Genomic DNA, 15,575 nt, shown 5'->3' with positions numbered 1-15,575 from the left:
AACACTCAGTGTACCTAGTGGCATCCTATACGTGGCTATTGGACTTTGCTATAGTCCCACTAGTGCAAAGACATTTGCAGAGCGCGTCTGCCTGCGTTGCACACTACAACTCATTCTAACCAAGCCATTATACTAGCAAACACTCAGTGTACCTAGTGGCATCCTATACGTGGCTATTGGACTTTGCTATAGTCCCACTAGTGCAAAGACATTTGCAGAGCGCGTCTGCCTGCGTTGCACACTACAACTCATTCTAACCAAGCCATTATACTAGCAAACACTCAGTGTACCTAGTGGCATCCTATACGTGGCTATTGGACTTTGCTATAGTCCCACTAGTGCAAAGACATTTGCAGAGCGCGTCTGCCTGCGTTGCACACTACAACTCATTCTAACCAAGCCATTATACTAGCAAACACTCAGTGTACCTAGTGGCATCCTATACGTGGCTATTGGACTTTGCTATAGTCCCACTAGTGCAAAGACATTTGCAGCACGTCTGCCTGCGTTGCACACTCCAACTAATTATAACTAAGTTGCATTGTCAGGGATATTTATTCTTTATTATTCTGCTGTTAATAAAGCTAGACCACCACTGCAATCTTCACCACCTCTCAATTTTTACTACCACATTTTCAGTCCACAATCTTGTCGCAATCAACATGAGTGGCAAAATGACAGATGCTGGTGGAAAGGGGAAGAGGCGTGGTGTAAAAGGCAAAAAAGGTTTTGTCCGTGGGGAAGGTGGCAAAGCTCCATTATCATCTGCTGAAGATAGACCATCTACCAGCAAAAGTAAGATGTCTACTACTTACCGTGGACAATCCGATGTGCTCCCTTTGTTACGGACACGAACAACAGGAACAAAGGTAGATGATGGGCAAAAAAGGAAAATGCTTGAATGGATCTCAAGTGGTCCAACAAGTGCCCTCTCTGCCACTTCAAGTACCGCATCCAAAAAACACCAGTCCTCTGAGTTGTCATCCCAATCAAACTTGCTTTCTCCCAGCTCTGAAGTCTCCATCAGCCCTGCACAGTATGGTGGAACTGAGATGGCTGAGTCTGCAGAGCTGTTCAGTCACACTATAGCCTGGGAATCAGAGGTCTGCTCCCAAGCTACAGTGAGTACAGAACAGGAAATGGTCTGCAGTGATGCCCAGAACCTTTGTGACTCAGATTCAGGCCGTGAGGACCAAGTTTCTGAGCATAATGTTGACCCTTTGTCACAAACTGTAACACCTGTGGTTATAGACAATGAGGAACATACTGATGAAGATGAGACGCAGATACCCGATTGGGATGACAACTTAAATATTCGTTCAGGGCAAGAAGAGGCTCGGTCTGAGGGGGAGGGGAGTGCAAACACAACAATTGATGATGACGTTCTAGATCCCACCTACTGTCAACCCCCAGTCAGGCACTCGAGGAGGTCAACAGAGGCGGTGGAGGAGGATGCAACCGACGACGAAGTTACCTTGCGCCTTCCTGGACAGAGTCGGAGCACTGGTAGCACGTCTACAACTGCATCCTCAGCCACCACTCTGCCTATGAGCATTATTCGTGGTGGATCAACAGGTCGCATGGCCTCTAAGCCTTGCCTAGCCTGGTCCTTTTTTCACATCGAAAAAGATCGCCCAACTCATGTGATATGTAACATTTGTCATGATTCTGTTAGTAGAGGTCAAAACCTCAGCAGTTTGACAACTTCTTCCATGAATCGTCACATGACTAAATATCATAAGTCCCGGTGGGAAGCTCACCGTGCTGCAATGCGGCCTAGTGGAGCGAACCATCCACCGCCCGCCCCTTCCACTGCATCCGCGCGCTCTTCATCTTCTAGGACTGTGGGGACAGCTGCCACACCTGTTTTTCCACGCAAAACTTCCACCACTGTAACCGCAACAGGCAGTTTGCTTGTAAGGTCGTCAGTTGGTTTGGAAGGGGAAACAAGTGAGTGTGTACAGCTCTCTCAGACATCGATAGCACCAACGTTGGATGAAGGCAACATCATGTCTCCGCCTGCACTTTCCTCACAAACCTGCATTTTTCCAGGGACACCCTACTCAACACCGTCTACACACAGCAGCCAGATCTCTGTCCCTCAGATGTGGTCAAATAAAAGGCCACTTCCTCCGACCCATGACAAAGCTAAGAGGTTGACTCTATCCCTCTGTAAGCTGTTGGCTACCGAAATGCTGCCTTTCCGCCTAGTGGACACACAGGATTTTAGAGACCTTATGTCTGTCGCTGTGCCCCAGTACCAGATGCCTAGTCGCCACTACTTCTCTAAGAAAGGTGTGCCCGCGCTACACCAGCATGTCGCACACAACATCACCGCTTCCTTGAGAAACTCTGTGTGTGAACGGGTGCATTTCACCACCGATACTTGGACCAGTAAGCATGGACAGGGACGTTACATGTCGCTGACTGGGCACTGGGTAACTATGGTGATAGATGGTGAAGGGTCTGCTGCACAAGTCTTGCCGTCCCCACGACTTGTGTGTCAATCCTCTGTCTGTCCAAGTTCCGCCACTGCTTCTGCATCCTCCACCTCATCTGGGTCCTCCACCTCCGCCCCAAGCCTGCCTGGTCAGGCCACCAGCGTTCTCACTGCGCAGAAGGAATCACGCACCCCTCATTACTATGCTGGCAGCAGAGCGCAACGGCATCAGGCGGTCTTTAGCTTGACATGTCTTGGTAATAAGAGTCACACAGCTGAGGAGTTGTGGTCAGCTTTGCGGTCCGAGTTTAATAAATGGTTGTCTCCACTCAAACTGCAGCCTGGTAAGGCCGTGTGCGACAATGCTGCAAACCTGGGTGCGGCACTTCGCCTGGGCAAGGTGACACACGTACCTTGTATGGCTCACGTGTTGAACCTTGTCGTGCAGCAATTTTTAACACACTATCCCGGCCTAGATGGCCTTCTGAACAGGGCACGAAAACTGTCAGCTCACTTCCGCCGTTCAAGCGCCGCAGCAGAGCGACTTGCATCGCTCCAGAAGTCTTTCGGCCTGCCGGTTCATCGCCTGAAATGCGATGTGGCGACACGCTGGAATTCAACTCTCCACATGTTACAGCGACTGTGGCAGCACCGCAGAGCCCTGGTGCAATACGTCATGACGTATAGCCTGGGCCAACGAGATGCAGAGGTGGGGCAGATCACCCTGATGGAGTGGTCTCAGATCAAGGACCTATGCACCCTTCTGCACAGTTTCGACATGGCGACGAATATGTTTAGCTCTGACAATGCCATTATCAGCATGACGATTCCAGTCATTTACATGCTGGAGCACACGCTAAACACTATTCGGAGTCAGGGGGTGGGACAACATGAAGGGGAGGAACTACAGGAGGATTCATATGCGCAAGGGACAACAACATCACGAAGGTCCAGACGTTCATCATCACCAACGCAGCAGGCATGGGACCATGGGGGACAGGGATCGACAAGGGCGCATAGTAGCAGGCGAAATGTTGAGCAAGGTGCAGGAGAACATGAAGAAATGGAGGACGAACTGTCCATGGACATGGAAGACTCAGCGGATGAGGGAGACCTTGGTCAAATTTCAGTTGAAAGAGGTTGGGGTCAGATGTCAGAGGAAGAAAGAACGGGTAGCACCTCTATGCCACAAACACAGCATGGACTTGGTCCGCATGGCTGCGCAAGACACATGAGTGCCTTTTTGTTGCACTACCTCCAACATGACAGTCGTATTGTCAAAATTAGAAGTGATGATGACTACTGGATTGCCACACTATTAGATCCCCGGTACAAGTCCAAATTTTGTGACATAATTCCAGCCATAGAAAGGGACGCACGTATGCAGGAGTATCAGCAGAAGCTGTTACTAGATCTTAGCTCGGCTTTTCCACCAAACAACCGTGCAGGTGCAGGGAGTGAATCTCCCAGTTGTAACTTGACAAACATGGGACGGTCTCGTCATCTTCAACAGTCTACCCGTACCAGTAGGACCTTTTCTGGTGCCGGTAACAGCAATTTTATGGAATCTTTTCATAATTTTTTTAGACCCTCTTTTGCAAGGCCACCAGAGACAACAAGTCTGACACATACTCAACGGCTGGAGAGGATGATACAGGAGTATCTCCAAATGAACATCGATGCCATGACTGTGCAACTGGAGCCTTGCTCCTTTTGGGCTTCAAACATAGAAAAATGGCCAGAGCTCTCCAGTTACGCCTTGGAGATTTTGTCGTGTCCAGCTGCCAGCGTTGTCTCTGAACGTGTATTCAGTGCTGCTGGGTGTGTGCTGACAGATAAGCGCACGCGTCTGTCCAGTGACAATGTGGACAGACTGACGTTCATCAAAATGAACAAGTCATGGATCCAGAAGGAATTTACTACCCCTGTGTCATCCTGGGGAGAGTAAATGCTTGTGGATTTGGAATGTGCTTGATGCAAATCAAAACATCCTGTTTGCAACTAGGGCCCAAGTGCTGCCACTGATGTGGTGGGTGTCTGTGTGGCCCAATTTTTGGAAAAAAGGGAGACTCCGCTTGGAGTAACCCTTGCTTGCTGTGTTTTTAAAAGAAGCCAAGATGAACAGAGCTGGGATCAGGAAAGACTTTGCTACCTACCCCGGTGTCATCCTGGGGACGGCTAAGAATAGCGTATTTTTGAATGTGCTTGATGCAAATCAAAACATCCTGTTTGCAACTAGGGCCCAAGTGCTGCCACTGATGTGGTGGGTGTCTGTGTGGCCCAATTTTTGGAAAAAAGGGAGACTCCGCTTGGAGTAACCCTTGCTTGCTGTGTTTTTAAAAGAAGCCAAGATGAACAGAGCTGGGATCAGGAAAGACTTTGCTACCTACCCCGGTGTCATCCTGGGGACGGCTAAGAATAGCGTATTTTTGAATGTGCTTGATGCAAATCAAAACATCCTGTTTGCAACTAGGGCCCAAGTGCTGCCACTGATGTGGTGGGTGTCTGTGTGGCCCAATTTTTGGAAAAAAGGGAGACTCCGCTTGGAGTAACCCTTGCTTGCTGTGTTTTTAAAAGAAGCCAAGATGAACAGAGCTGGGATCAGGAAAGACTTTGCTACCTACCCCGGTGTCATCCTGGGGACGGCTAAGAATAGCGTATTTTTGAATGTGCTTGATGCAAATCAAAACATCCTGTTTGCAACTAGGGCCCAAGTGCTGCCACTGATGTGGTGGGTGTCTGTGTGGCCCAATTTTTGGAAAAAAGGGAGACTCCGCTTGGAGTAACCCTTGCTTGCTGTGTTTTTAAAAGAAGCCAAGATGAACAGAGCTGGGATCAGGAAAGACTTTGCTACCTACCCCGGTGTCATCCTGGGGACGGATAAGAATAGCGTATTTTTGAATGTGCTTGATGCAAATCAAAACATCCTGTTTGCAACTAGGGCCCAAGTGCTGCCACTGATGTGGTGGGTGTCTGTGTGGCCCAATTTTTGGAAAAAAGGGAGACTCCGCTTGGAGTAACCCTTGCTTGCTGTGTTTTTAAAAGAAGCCAAGATGAACAGAGCTGGGATCAGGAAAGACTTTGCTACCTACCCCGGTGTCATCCTGGGGACGGCTAAGAATAGCGTATTTTTGAATGTGCTTGATGCAAATCAAAACATCCTGTTTGCAACTAGGGCCCAAGTGCTGCCACTGATGGGGTGGGTGTCTGTGTGGCCCAATTTTTGGAAAAAAGGGAGACTCCGCTTGGAGTAACCCTTGCTTGCTGTGTTTTTAAAAGAAGCCAAGATGAACAGAGCTGGGATCAGGAAAGACTTTGCTACCTACCCCGGTGTCATCCTGGGGACGGATAAGAATGGCGTATTTTTGAATGTGCTTGATGCAAATCTAGCTGTGAAGTGTACAACTGGGGCACAACTGCTGCCACTGAATGGGTGGGTGTGTGTGGGGCCCAATTTTTGGAAAAAAGGGGAGACTCCGCTTGGAGTAACCCTTGCTTACATTGTTTTTAAAAGAAGCCAAGATGAACAAGTCATGGGTCAGCAAAGACTTTGCTACCTACCCCAGTGTCATCCTGGGGACGGCTAAGAATAGCGTATTTTTGAATGTGCTTGATGCAAATCAAAACATCCTGTTTGCAACTAGGGCCCAAGTGCTGCCACTGATGGGGTGGGTGTCTGTGTGGCCCAATTTTTGGAAAAAAGGGAGACTCCGCTTGGAGTAACCCTTGCTTGCTGTGTTTTTAAAAGAAGCCAAGATGAACAGAGCTGGGATCAGGAAAGACTTTGCTACCTACCCCGGTGTCATCCTGGGGACGGATAAGAATAGCGTATTTTTGAATGTGCTTGATGCAAATCAAAACATCCTGTTTGCAACTAGGGCCCAAGTGCTGCCACTGAATGGGTGGGTGTGTGTGGGGCCCAATTTTTGGAAAAAAGGGGAGACTCCGCTTGGAGTAACCCTTGCTTACATTGTTTTTAAAAGAAGCCAAGATGAACAAGTCATGGGTCAGCAAAGACTTTGCTACCTACCCCAGTGTCATCCTGGGGACGGCTAAGAATAGCGTATTTTTGAATGTGCTTGATGCAAATCAAAACATCCTGTTTGCAACTAGGGCCCAAGTGCTGCCACTGATGGGGTGGGTGTCTGTGTGGCCCAATTTTTGGAAAAAAGGGAGACTCCGCTTGGAGTAACCCTTGCTTGCTGTGTTTTTAAAAGAAGCCAAGATGAACAGAGCTGGGATCAGGAAAGACTTTGCTACCTACCCCGGTGTCATCCTGGGGACGGATAAGAATAGCGTATTTTTGAATGTGCTTGATGCAAATCAAAACATCCTGTTTGCAACTAGGGCCCAAGTGCTGCCACTGAATGGGTGGGTGTGTGTGGGGCCCAATTTTTGGAAAAAAGGGGAGACTCCGCTTGGAGTAACCCTTGCTTACATTGTTTTTAAAAGAAGCCAAGATGAACAAGTCATGGGTCAGCAAAGACTTTGCTACCTACCCCAGTGTCATCCTGGGGACGGCTAAGAATAGCGTATTTTTGAATGTGCTTGATGCAAATCAAAACATCCTGTTTGCAACTAGGGCCCAAGTGCTGCCACTGATGGGGTGGGTGTCTGTGTGGCCCAATTTTTGGAAAAAAGGGAGACTCCGCTTGGAGTAACCCTTGCTTGCTGTGTTTTTAAAAGAAGCCAAGATGAACAGAGCTGGGATCAGGAAAGACTTTGCTACCTACCCCGGTGTCATCCTGGGGACGGCTAAGAATAGCGTATTTTTGAATGTGCTTGATGCAAATCAAAACATCCTGTTTGCAACTAGGGCCCAAGTGCTGCCACTGATGGGGTGGGTGTCTGTGTGGCCCAATTTTTGGAAAAAAGGGAGACTCCGCTTGGAGTAACCCTTGCTTGCTGTGTTTTTAAAAGAAGCCAAGATGAACAGAGCTGGGATCAGGAAAGACTTTGCTACCTACCCCGGTGTCATCCTGGGGACGGATAAGAATGGCGTATTTTTGAATGTGCTTGATGCAAATCTAGCTGTGAAGTGTACAACTGGGGCACAACTGCTGCCACTGAATGGGTGGGTGTGTGTGGGGCCCAATTTTTGGAAAAAAGGGGAGACTCCGCTTGGAGTAACCCTTGCTTACATTGTTTTTAAAAGAAGCCAAGATGAACAAGTCATGGGTCAGCAAAGACTTTGCTACCTACCCCAGTGTCATCCTGGGGACGGCTAAGAATAGCGTATTTTTGAATGTGCTTGATGCAAATCAAAACATCCTGTTTGCAACTAGGGCCGAAGTGCTGCCACTGATGGGGTGGGTGTCTGTGTGGCCCAATTTTTGGAAAAAAGGGAGACTCCGCTTGGAGTAACCCTTGCTTGCTGTGTTTTTAAAAGAAGCCAAGATGAACAGAGCTGGGATCAGGAAAGACTTTGCTACCTACCCCGGTGTCATCCTGGGGACGGATAAGAATGGCGTATTTTTGAATGTGCTTGATGCAAATCTAGCTGTGAAGTGTACAACTGGGGCACAACTGCTGCCACTGAAGGGGTGGGTGTGTGGGGCCCAATTTTTGGAAAAAAGGGAGACTCCGCTTGGAGTCACCTTGCGGTGTTTTACATGACTTTAGAAGGGCGTGCCATGCCTATATCTGTGTGTCCTCCTCTTTTTCCTTGTCCAGCTGTTTTGTTTTCGCATGAGTACATGTCCTTGTCACTTTCCCATGTGTTTGTGTTGTGTTGTGAGTTGTTTGTCACCTTTTGGACACCTTTGAGGGTGTTTTCTAGGTGTTTTACTGTGTTTGTGATTGCCTGCCATTGTTTCCTATGGGCTCGAGTTCGGTTCGTCGAACGTTCGACGAGCCGAACTCGAGCCAGACCCCCCGTTCGGCGAACCGCCTCGAGCCGAACCGGGACCGGTTCGCTCATCTCTACTTGTGAGTTAGCAAAACATGAAAAATACCAAGGAGGTCAATACTTTTGCAATGCACTGTATAAGTATTTAAGGTTCTCCTTCTACTAAAATAGTACTCTTGTGCAGTATTTTTCAGTGGTAGGGGCTGACATATAGGTCTGGTCACATGCTCCTCCACCAATAGTCACATTGTGGACTGGAGAGCGATGCAGGCTGTAAGGAAGGCCGAACAAACATATAAAGTGTGAGAACCTATAATATCAGAAAAAAAAATTGGTACTGTGTTAGGCCCCCTTCACACGTCCGTGAAAAACACGCACGTGTGTTACGGGCCATTTTTCGGGTCCGTGTCCCGTTTTTGTGTCCGTTTTTATGGTCCGTGTGGCACCTGTGTGAATTGCGTATGCTAGCCGTGTTTGTGTGTAGAACGTCCGTGTGTGCGTGTGGAATCAACGTGTATGTGTACGTGGAATGTCCGTGTGGAATGTCCGTGTGTGTGATGCACAATGTAGTTTATAAATGTCGGCTGACAGCAGACAGAGTTGCGCGATGAGAATGAACTCGGGTGAACTTCACCCGACTTCATCCTCATACCGCGGCTCTGTCTGTGTCGAGTACTGATTAGCGGTCACCTGTGAAGGATTCAGCTCTGCTGCACAGTGCACAGGCACTGGAGATGTAAGGGGGGCCACCATCACCTCCAAAGCAGGTGGAATTGTGCATTATTATGAGCTAATGGCCTTACAAAGGGCTCAAATACTGTTATTCCAATGGGGCACTTTTCTGTCTGTGTCCACCTCTGGCTAATATGTTGGTAAGTGTGCCGCCCCCGTGGAAGCAGCCGAGCTGCTCGGATCCGGGTTTGCTGTGTCTCGAGGGTCTCCGGACCCGGGGGTCGTGCGGCCACTCAAATGTAAGGGGGATATTTACATGGGAGTTGATGTATAGTTTGTGATGTATGGTAAGTTGGGGAGTACTGCCACTGCCGCTGGGAGTACCCGGGGTGATGAAGTGGGGCAGGAAGGTGTTGCAACTCTTCACGGGTAGGGAAAATGCCCCGGGACTCGGTGTAGGGGTTTTATGGGGTGCAGGGGTCACTCTCGTACTCACTCAGTCCATAAGCAGACACTGACAACCGGGTAAACCAAGTCTCTGGGTACTGCTGCCGCTGAGGGGAGCTCGTCCGGGTCCCGTCCCCAATGGTGCTGCCTGGTGATCCGTGACCTGCCTCTTGGCACTTAGTTTAACTTCAACTTGATGGCCCGGTAGCATGGAAATAGCCGAGCCCCGCTCCCTACTATGGCTAAGTATGGGAGCTTCCTCTCAGGGCTCACGCTTGGGATTTTTTTGGACCGTTTTTGGATTTGGAAAGTCCTATCCCCCTCATTGCGCTAATGCCCTGATTCTGGAGTGGATGGGAACAGATCATAAAGGCTCCGTTCTCCTCAGGTAAATTATCGGGTTGCCTGAAGCTACTCCCCAACCTAGAATCCGTGTACCCATTCGTGCCTTCGGTCCCGAACCGGTGATAATGCTGGGCTGCTAGCTGTCCTCAGGTCCAAGCACCTCTCCACAATCCCCTACGACCGTGGATCCGACTCCTCTAGGCCCAGACCACCGTCTGCAACCTAGACAGTTCCTTCAGGGGTCACCACTCCCGACTTCCTCTGAGCTCCTCACAGCTCGAGGGCTACTTCCCAACCTCTCTCCACTCACAGACTCGACTCTCAACTGACTACACTCTTCACCTCCCCTCCCTGAACCCCCAGGTGGGTGACTCTATTCCACTCAAGCCGTCCACTAGTGTGTCCGGTGGGTGTGGTTCAGGGTGTATCTAGGATTTAATTTGCTGTTGGAGGCAACACCATTTAGATAGGGGCCCAGAACCAAGAAGGAGGTGGAATACTGCACGGAAGAGCAGCTGGTGCAGTACCCTGTGACGACCTGATAGTCCAGGGGCGTCACATAAGGACCAAAATCATGTCTCCAGCACTTTGTTAAAAAATAAAGTTGCAAACCCCTTTATACAGAGAAGATAATACACTGCTGTCAGATCACTCTTACCATAGCTTCTGTATCTTGTTTCTTTTACTTACACAACGCTTTTAATTTTACAATGCTTTACAGGCGTGATCATCACTGTTCCCATTGGTTCTCACAGTCTATATTCCCTATCAGGATGTCTTTGGAGTGTGGGAGGAAAGCAGAGAACCCAGAGGAAACTCACGCAAACACGGGGAGAACATACAAACTCCTGGGAGATGTTGTCCTTTGTGGGATTTGAACCCAAGACACAAGCGCTGCAAGACTGCTAACCACTGAGCCACCTTGATTTGTACTTGATTGCTCCGAATTCACTAAAATGTTTTTTTTGGCAGAATTCTGATGTAAAAATGTTTGGTATTGCAATTTTTTTTCTCAACTCATTTATGACTTTTAGAGTTTTCACGCCAGTCCCGGCAAACTCCATCAACTTTTGAAAAGTGAGTAGAGTTTCGTAGAGAGGAAGCATGGAAGAGTGCGGCCAGAAAATTCATCATAATTTGCACCACAAAGCATAAATTACAATAGTTTGAGGCTGAAGTTGATTTCTTGCAGTGGGTCATGGCTATTAACGAATTGGGCACATCTTACACTAGAGCTCTATTTATCAATACTGGTGAACGAAACGCCAGTCCTAATGAATCATGGCAATAGTGTTTTGAGGTAGAGGCCGTTTCTCATTGAGTCATGCAACTGTCCTACCCATTTAGGCTAGGTTCACATTTCCATTGTTTTGCATCAGTCACATGCGTTGCTTGATGCTTGTGACTGATGCGTTGTACAACGGATGACAAGAATTAGAATTCATTGTCAGACTCCGTTGTAAAAGAGAGAACGATCAGCTGATCACTCTCATTAGCCGGCCGGCTTTTGAGAGCGAACAGATGATCTCCCGGCGGCCGGTTAATGAGAGTGATCAGCTGATCGCTCATAGCAGCCGGCCGCCGGGTAATCAGCTGATCGCTCACAGCAGCCGGCCGCCGGGAGATCAGCTGATTGCTCACAGCAGCCGGGAGATCAGCTGATCGTTCGGCCGCCGAGAATGTGTGCGTGGGGCGGAGTGCGGGGTGGGTGGAGCCGATCGGGGCCAAGGTGCTGAGGACGTCAGTGCTGGGGACTGCATGGCTCGGGACAGGTGAGTGTGTGTGTGCGTGTGTGTGTGCGTGTGTACATGCGGAGTGCGGGAGGGGGCGGAGCCGAGTGGGGAAGTGTCGGGCTCCCTGCACACATAGCCAGGGTAAATATCGGGTAACTAAGCAAAGCACTTTGCTTGGTTACCCGATGGTTGCCCGATATTTACCTTGGTTACCAGCTCAATAAACGTTACACTCTGCGTTCCTGCTGTAGTGGCCCAGTCCAGATTGTGTCTGTTTCTTTAAGTACATTTACTTATATGTAATATTATGTTATATGTTATAAGTAAAGCATTTTTCATTTGCTGTGTTCTAGCACCATCTACTGGTGAAAACTGTAAGAATCTGAAGTGTTCATTGGGTGTTATCCTATTGGCTAGTTCTTGGTCACATGGCTCAATAGGTGGAGCTATTCTCCAGCCTCCATCTGGAAAGAACTGGAATGAGCTGGTTCTGGCTGAGTCTCCTCTGAGGGAAGACATTATGTGGAGTTTCTCTTCACCACAAGACTCCTGCTAGGCCCGAGGCCTAGAATTTCACCATTTACTGATTTTTACAGCCAATATACTGAAGGCTTCCTATCCTGAATCCTCACTGGCCAGATATACATCTCTTCAGACAGTAGGGCATACTAATTATATACAAGACCCTACTGCATGCAGATTGGGGACGTTTGAGGCTCTCCCGCCCCACTGCAATATTAGTGGCTTTCATGCCATTGTCCATGCACCAGCCGTCCGGTCCCCGTGGCGTGCTGGGCAACTATCTACATTTGCTTACAAGTACTGCACGTGTCTGAACTAGCAGTGAAATTAACCCCAGGACTCCAGGTCTGTACAATCTTATATCTACCCTCTAAGCTCAAGAGACTCTGAACCTGCTTCTAAAGGCATACCAGTATTACATCTGAAGCAAATTGTGCTCTTAAAGCTACAGAACCCTAATTACACTTCAGCATTCAACACCAAGCTGTATTTGCTGTGGCCTACCCACAAAAGACCATGAAACATACTGTATATTCCGTGTTTTCCTTTGTTCCTGCTATATTAAAGCAACTGTTATCCTCAAGACCATGTCTGTGGACTGTCCATCAGCTGTGGATACTGTGTGGGGGTGGATAGCAGGGAACATCAGGGCCTTGTAGACCACCCAGGGAACACGGCCCCTGCATCCTTGTTCCAGAACAGCAACTGTGACATATAGAACATTTGAGGTCCTCTGTCCCTGGGCCCTTACACTGCCACCCGACGGTCAGTCATTCAACGACTGATCAGTTGGGCGGAGGATGCAACGCAAGGTCATCAGTCACAATCCGCCGCTCATACAAGTCTATGGGAACAACGGAATCCGTCAAGCGGATTACGTTGTTTACTAGAGCCGCGGATTGTGACTGATACAAATTGACGGAAATGTAAACCTAGCCTAACACAACTCAATTGGCACAAAGTGAGCATTGTCAGGTTATCATAACAGTCTCATCTATTATGTAACAATGTTATTGTGCCAGTCGGGTAGAAGAATGCAACAACAAAAACACCAGTCAGTTTCTATGTTGCGTTTGGCTTCCTTGACATTTTATCAATGTGATCCAAGGTGTGTAATAAATTTGGCACATATTTAAAAATAACTGATTTTCCAGTTTCTGAAACATTTTTGTGACTTTTTAAAATGTTGGCAGGCAGTAAAAAATATTGCTTGAACTTTTCTGCATACCTATACCAGCTGCTTAAAAGTGGAAAAATTGTATTAAAGGGAACCAACCAGCAGGATTTTCATATATAAAGTAAAGCCAATGCTATACTGGAGCTAGGATGCTGGATGTAAGCGTAGCTTTTGTTCTGAGATTCAATGTTTTATTTCAGAAATATGTGCAAGTAAAGTTTCAGCAATGCACTGCTATTTGATTGACAGGTGCAGCAGGAAGGGGATATGTCGGTTGAGTTTTGCTATCTATTCCTGCCCCTGTCTGTCTGCCTGGCCTTCCTCCCCCTGTTGCCGTCATAGATATTAATTCCGGCACAGGCAGACAGACAGAGGCGGGAATAGATAGCAAGTTCTGACCCACATATTTCCTTCCTGTTGCACCTATCAATCAAATAGCTATGACAAGTGACAAACTACTTATCTTTAAACTCATTGACCCTCATAGTCATTGGTTAACACCTTCCTGTTACACTAGTCTTCAGACACATTCTGTCATGTACGTGACCATGAATAGGTTAAATAAATCTTGACTGTTATAAAGCTATGACAAGTGACAAACTACTTATCTTTTAAACTCATTGACCCTCATAGTCATTGGCTATCACCTTCCTGTTATACTAGTCTTTAGACACATTCTGTCATGCATGTGGGTAAACCCCCAGAAGACTTTACAACACACAGGGAACACAGGGGTCTTGATACAAAGGAGATTCCTGCCGCTGGGGAGATGGGTGAGGGGACACCTCCTGAACTCACCTCAAGCTGATTCCTGAGCTCCCTAGAGTCCCTTTACAGGTTCCAGCCTTCAGCTAGCCCTTCATTCACCCTGGCTAGTGAGCAGGCTAGCGAGATCACTAGACTCGCCACTACAATACAGAAACACAAGGGTAGGAGTACAAACAAAGAAAAAGACTTGCAAAGGAAAGAAACACTCAAGGTGGCTTCTGTGCATCAAACACCACAGCTGCCCACAACACGACAAACTTCTTCCAGAGCAGGCTCCTTCCAAAGTGGACCACATAGAAATGAGGGATTCAGTTTCTGATCATATCACATGACTTAAATAGTAAAAGGAAGTGAGCTCAAAGAGCCACACCTGAGATTGGAAGCTACAGCCAGCAGCCAGGCAAAAAAGGGTTCTTAACCCTTACAGCATCACAAGCAAGGAGATGTTATAAAATAAGAGTAGTGAACCTGCTGTGACCTTCTGATACCAAAATTTTCCCTGAGATCTCCCCCGAGCGAGTCACACTCATGACACATTCACAACAAACTCTTATAATGAGTATTTTGCTACATATTGTGTTTGAAAATCCAAGGAAACTCTATTATCAAACTTCCTCCCAATATTTTTTTTCTGGGCAAATTTAAAATTAGTTTAATGGAAAAAAGATTCACATTGCCTAAAAAAGTAGATTCCACATGGATTCCATGGAGGACGGCCAGACACAAGTTAGCCAATTTACTCGTCACGTGTAATACCGGTCATCTAATGCAAAAATGTTATCTTCTGTGGTATTGTTGGAAAATATATTGTAGCCTGATTATAAATACAGTGCCTACAAGTAGTACTCAACCCCCTGCAGATTTAGCAGGTTTGATAAGATGCAAATAAGTTAGAGCCTGCAAACTTCAAACAAGAGCAGGATTTATTAACAGATGCATAAATCTTACAAACCAACAAGTTATGATGCTCAGTTAAATTTTAATAAATTTTCAACATAAAAGTGTGGGTCAATTATTATTCAACCCCTAGGTATAATATTTTGTGGAATAACCCTTGTTTGCAATTACAGCTAATAATCGTCTTTTATAAGACCTGATCAGGCCGGCACAGGACTCTGGAGTTATCTTGGCCCTCTCCTCCATGCAGATCTTCTCCAAGTTATCTAGGTTCTTTGGGTGTCTCATGTGGACTTTAATCTTGAGCTCCTTCCACAAGTTTTCAATTGGGTTAAGGTCAGGAGACTGACTAGGCCACTGCAGCACCTTGATTTTTTCCCTCTTGAACCAGGCCTTGGTTTTCTTGGCTGTGTGCTTTGGGTCGTTGTCTTGTTGGAAGATGAAATGACGACCCATCTTAAGATCCTTGATGGAGGAGCGGAGGTTCTTGGCCAAAATCTCCAGGTAGGCCGTGCTATCCATCTTCCCATGGATGCGGACCAGATGGCCAGGCCCCTTGGCTGAGAAACAGCCCCACAGCATGATGCTGCCACCACCATGCTTGACTGTAGGGATGGTATTCTTGGGGTCGTATGCAGTGCCATCCAGTCTCCAAACGTCACGTGTGTGGTTGGCACCAAAGATCTCGATCTTGGTCTCATCAGACCAGAGAACCTTGAACCAGTC

The sequence above is a fragment of the Anomaloglossus baeobatrachus genome, chromosome 9 (assembly GCF_048569485.1).
Source record: "Anomaloglossus baeobatrachus isolate aAnoBae1 chromosome 9, aAnoBae1.hap1, whole genome shotgun sequence".
NCBI lineage: Eukaryota > Metazoa > Chordata > Amphibia > Anura > Aromobatidae > Anomaloglossus > Anomaloglossus baeobatrachus.
The sequence above is the reverse complement of the archived record's forward strand: the minus strand, read 5'-3'. Positions refer to the sequence as shown.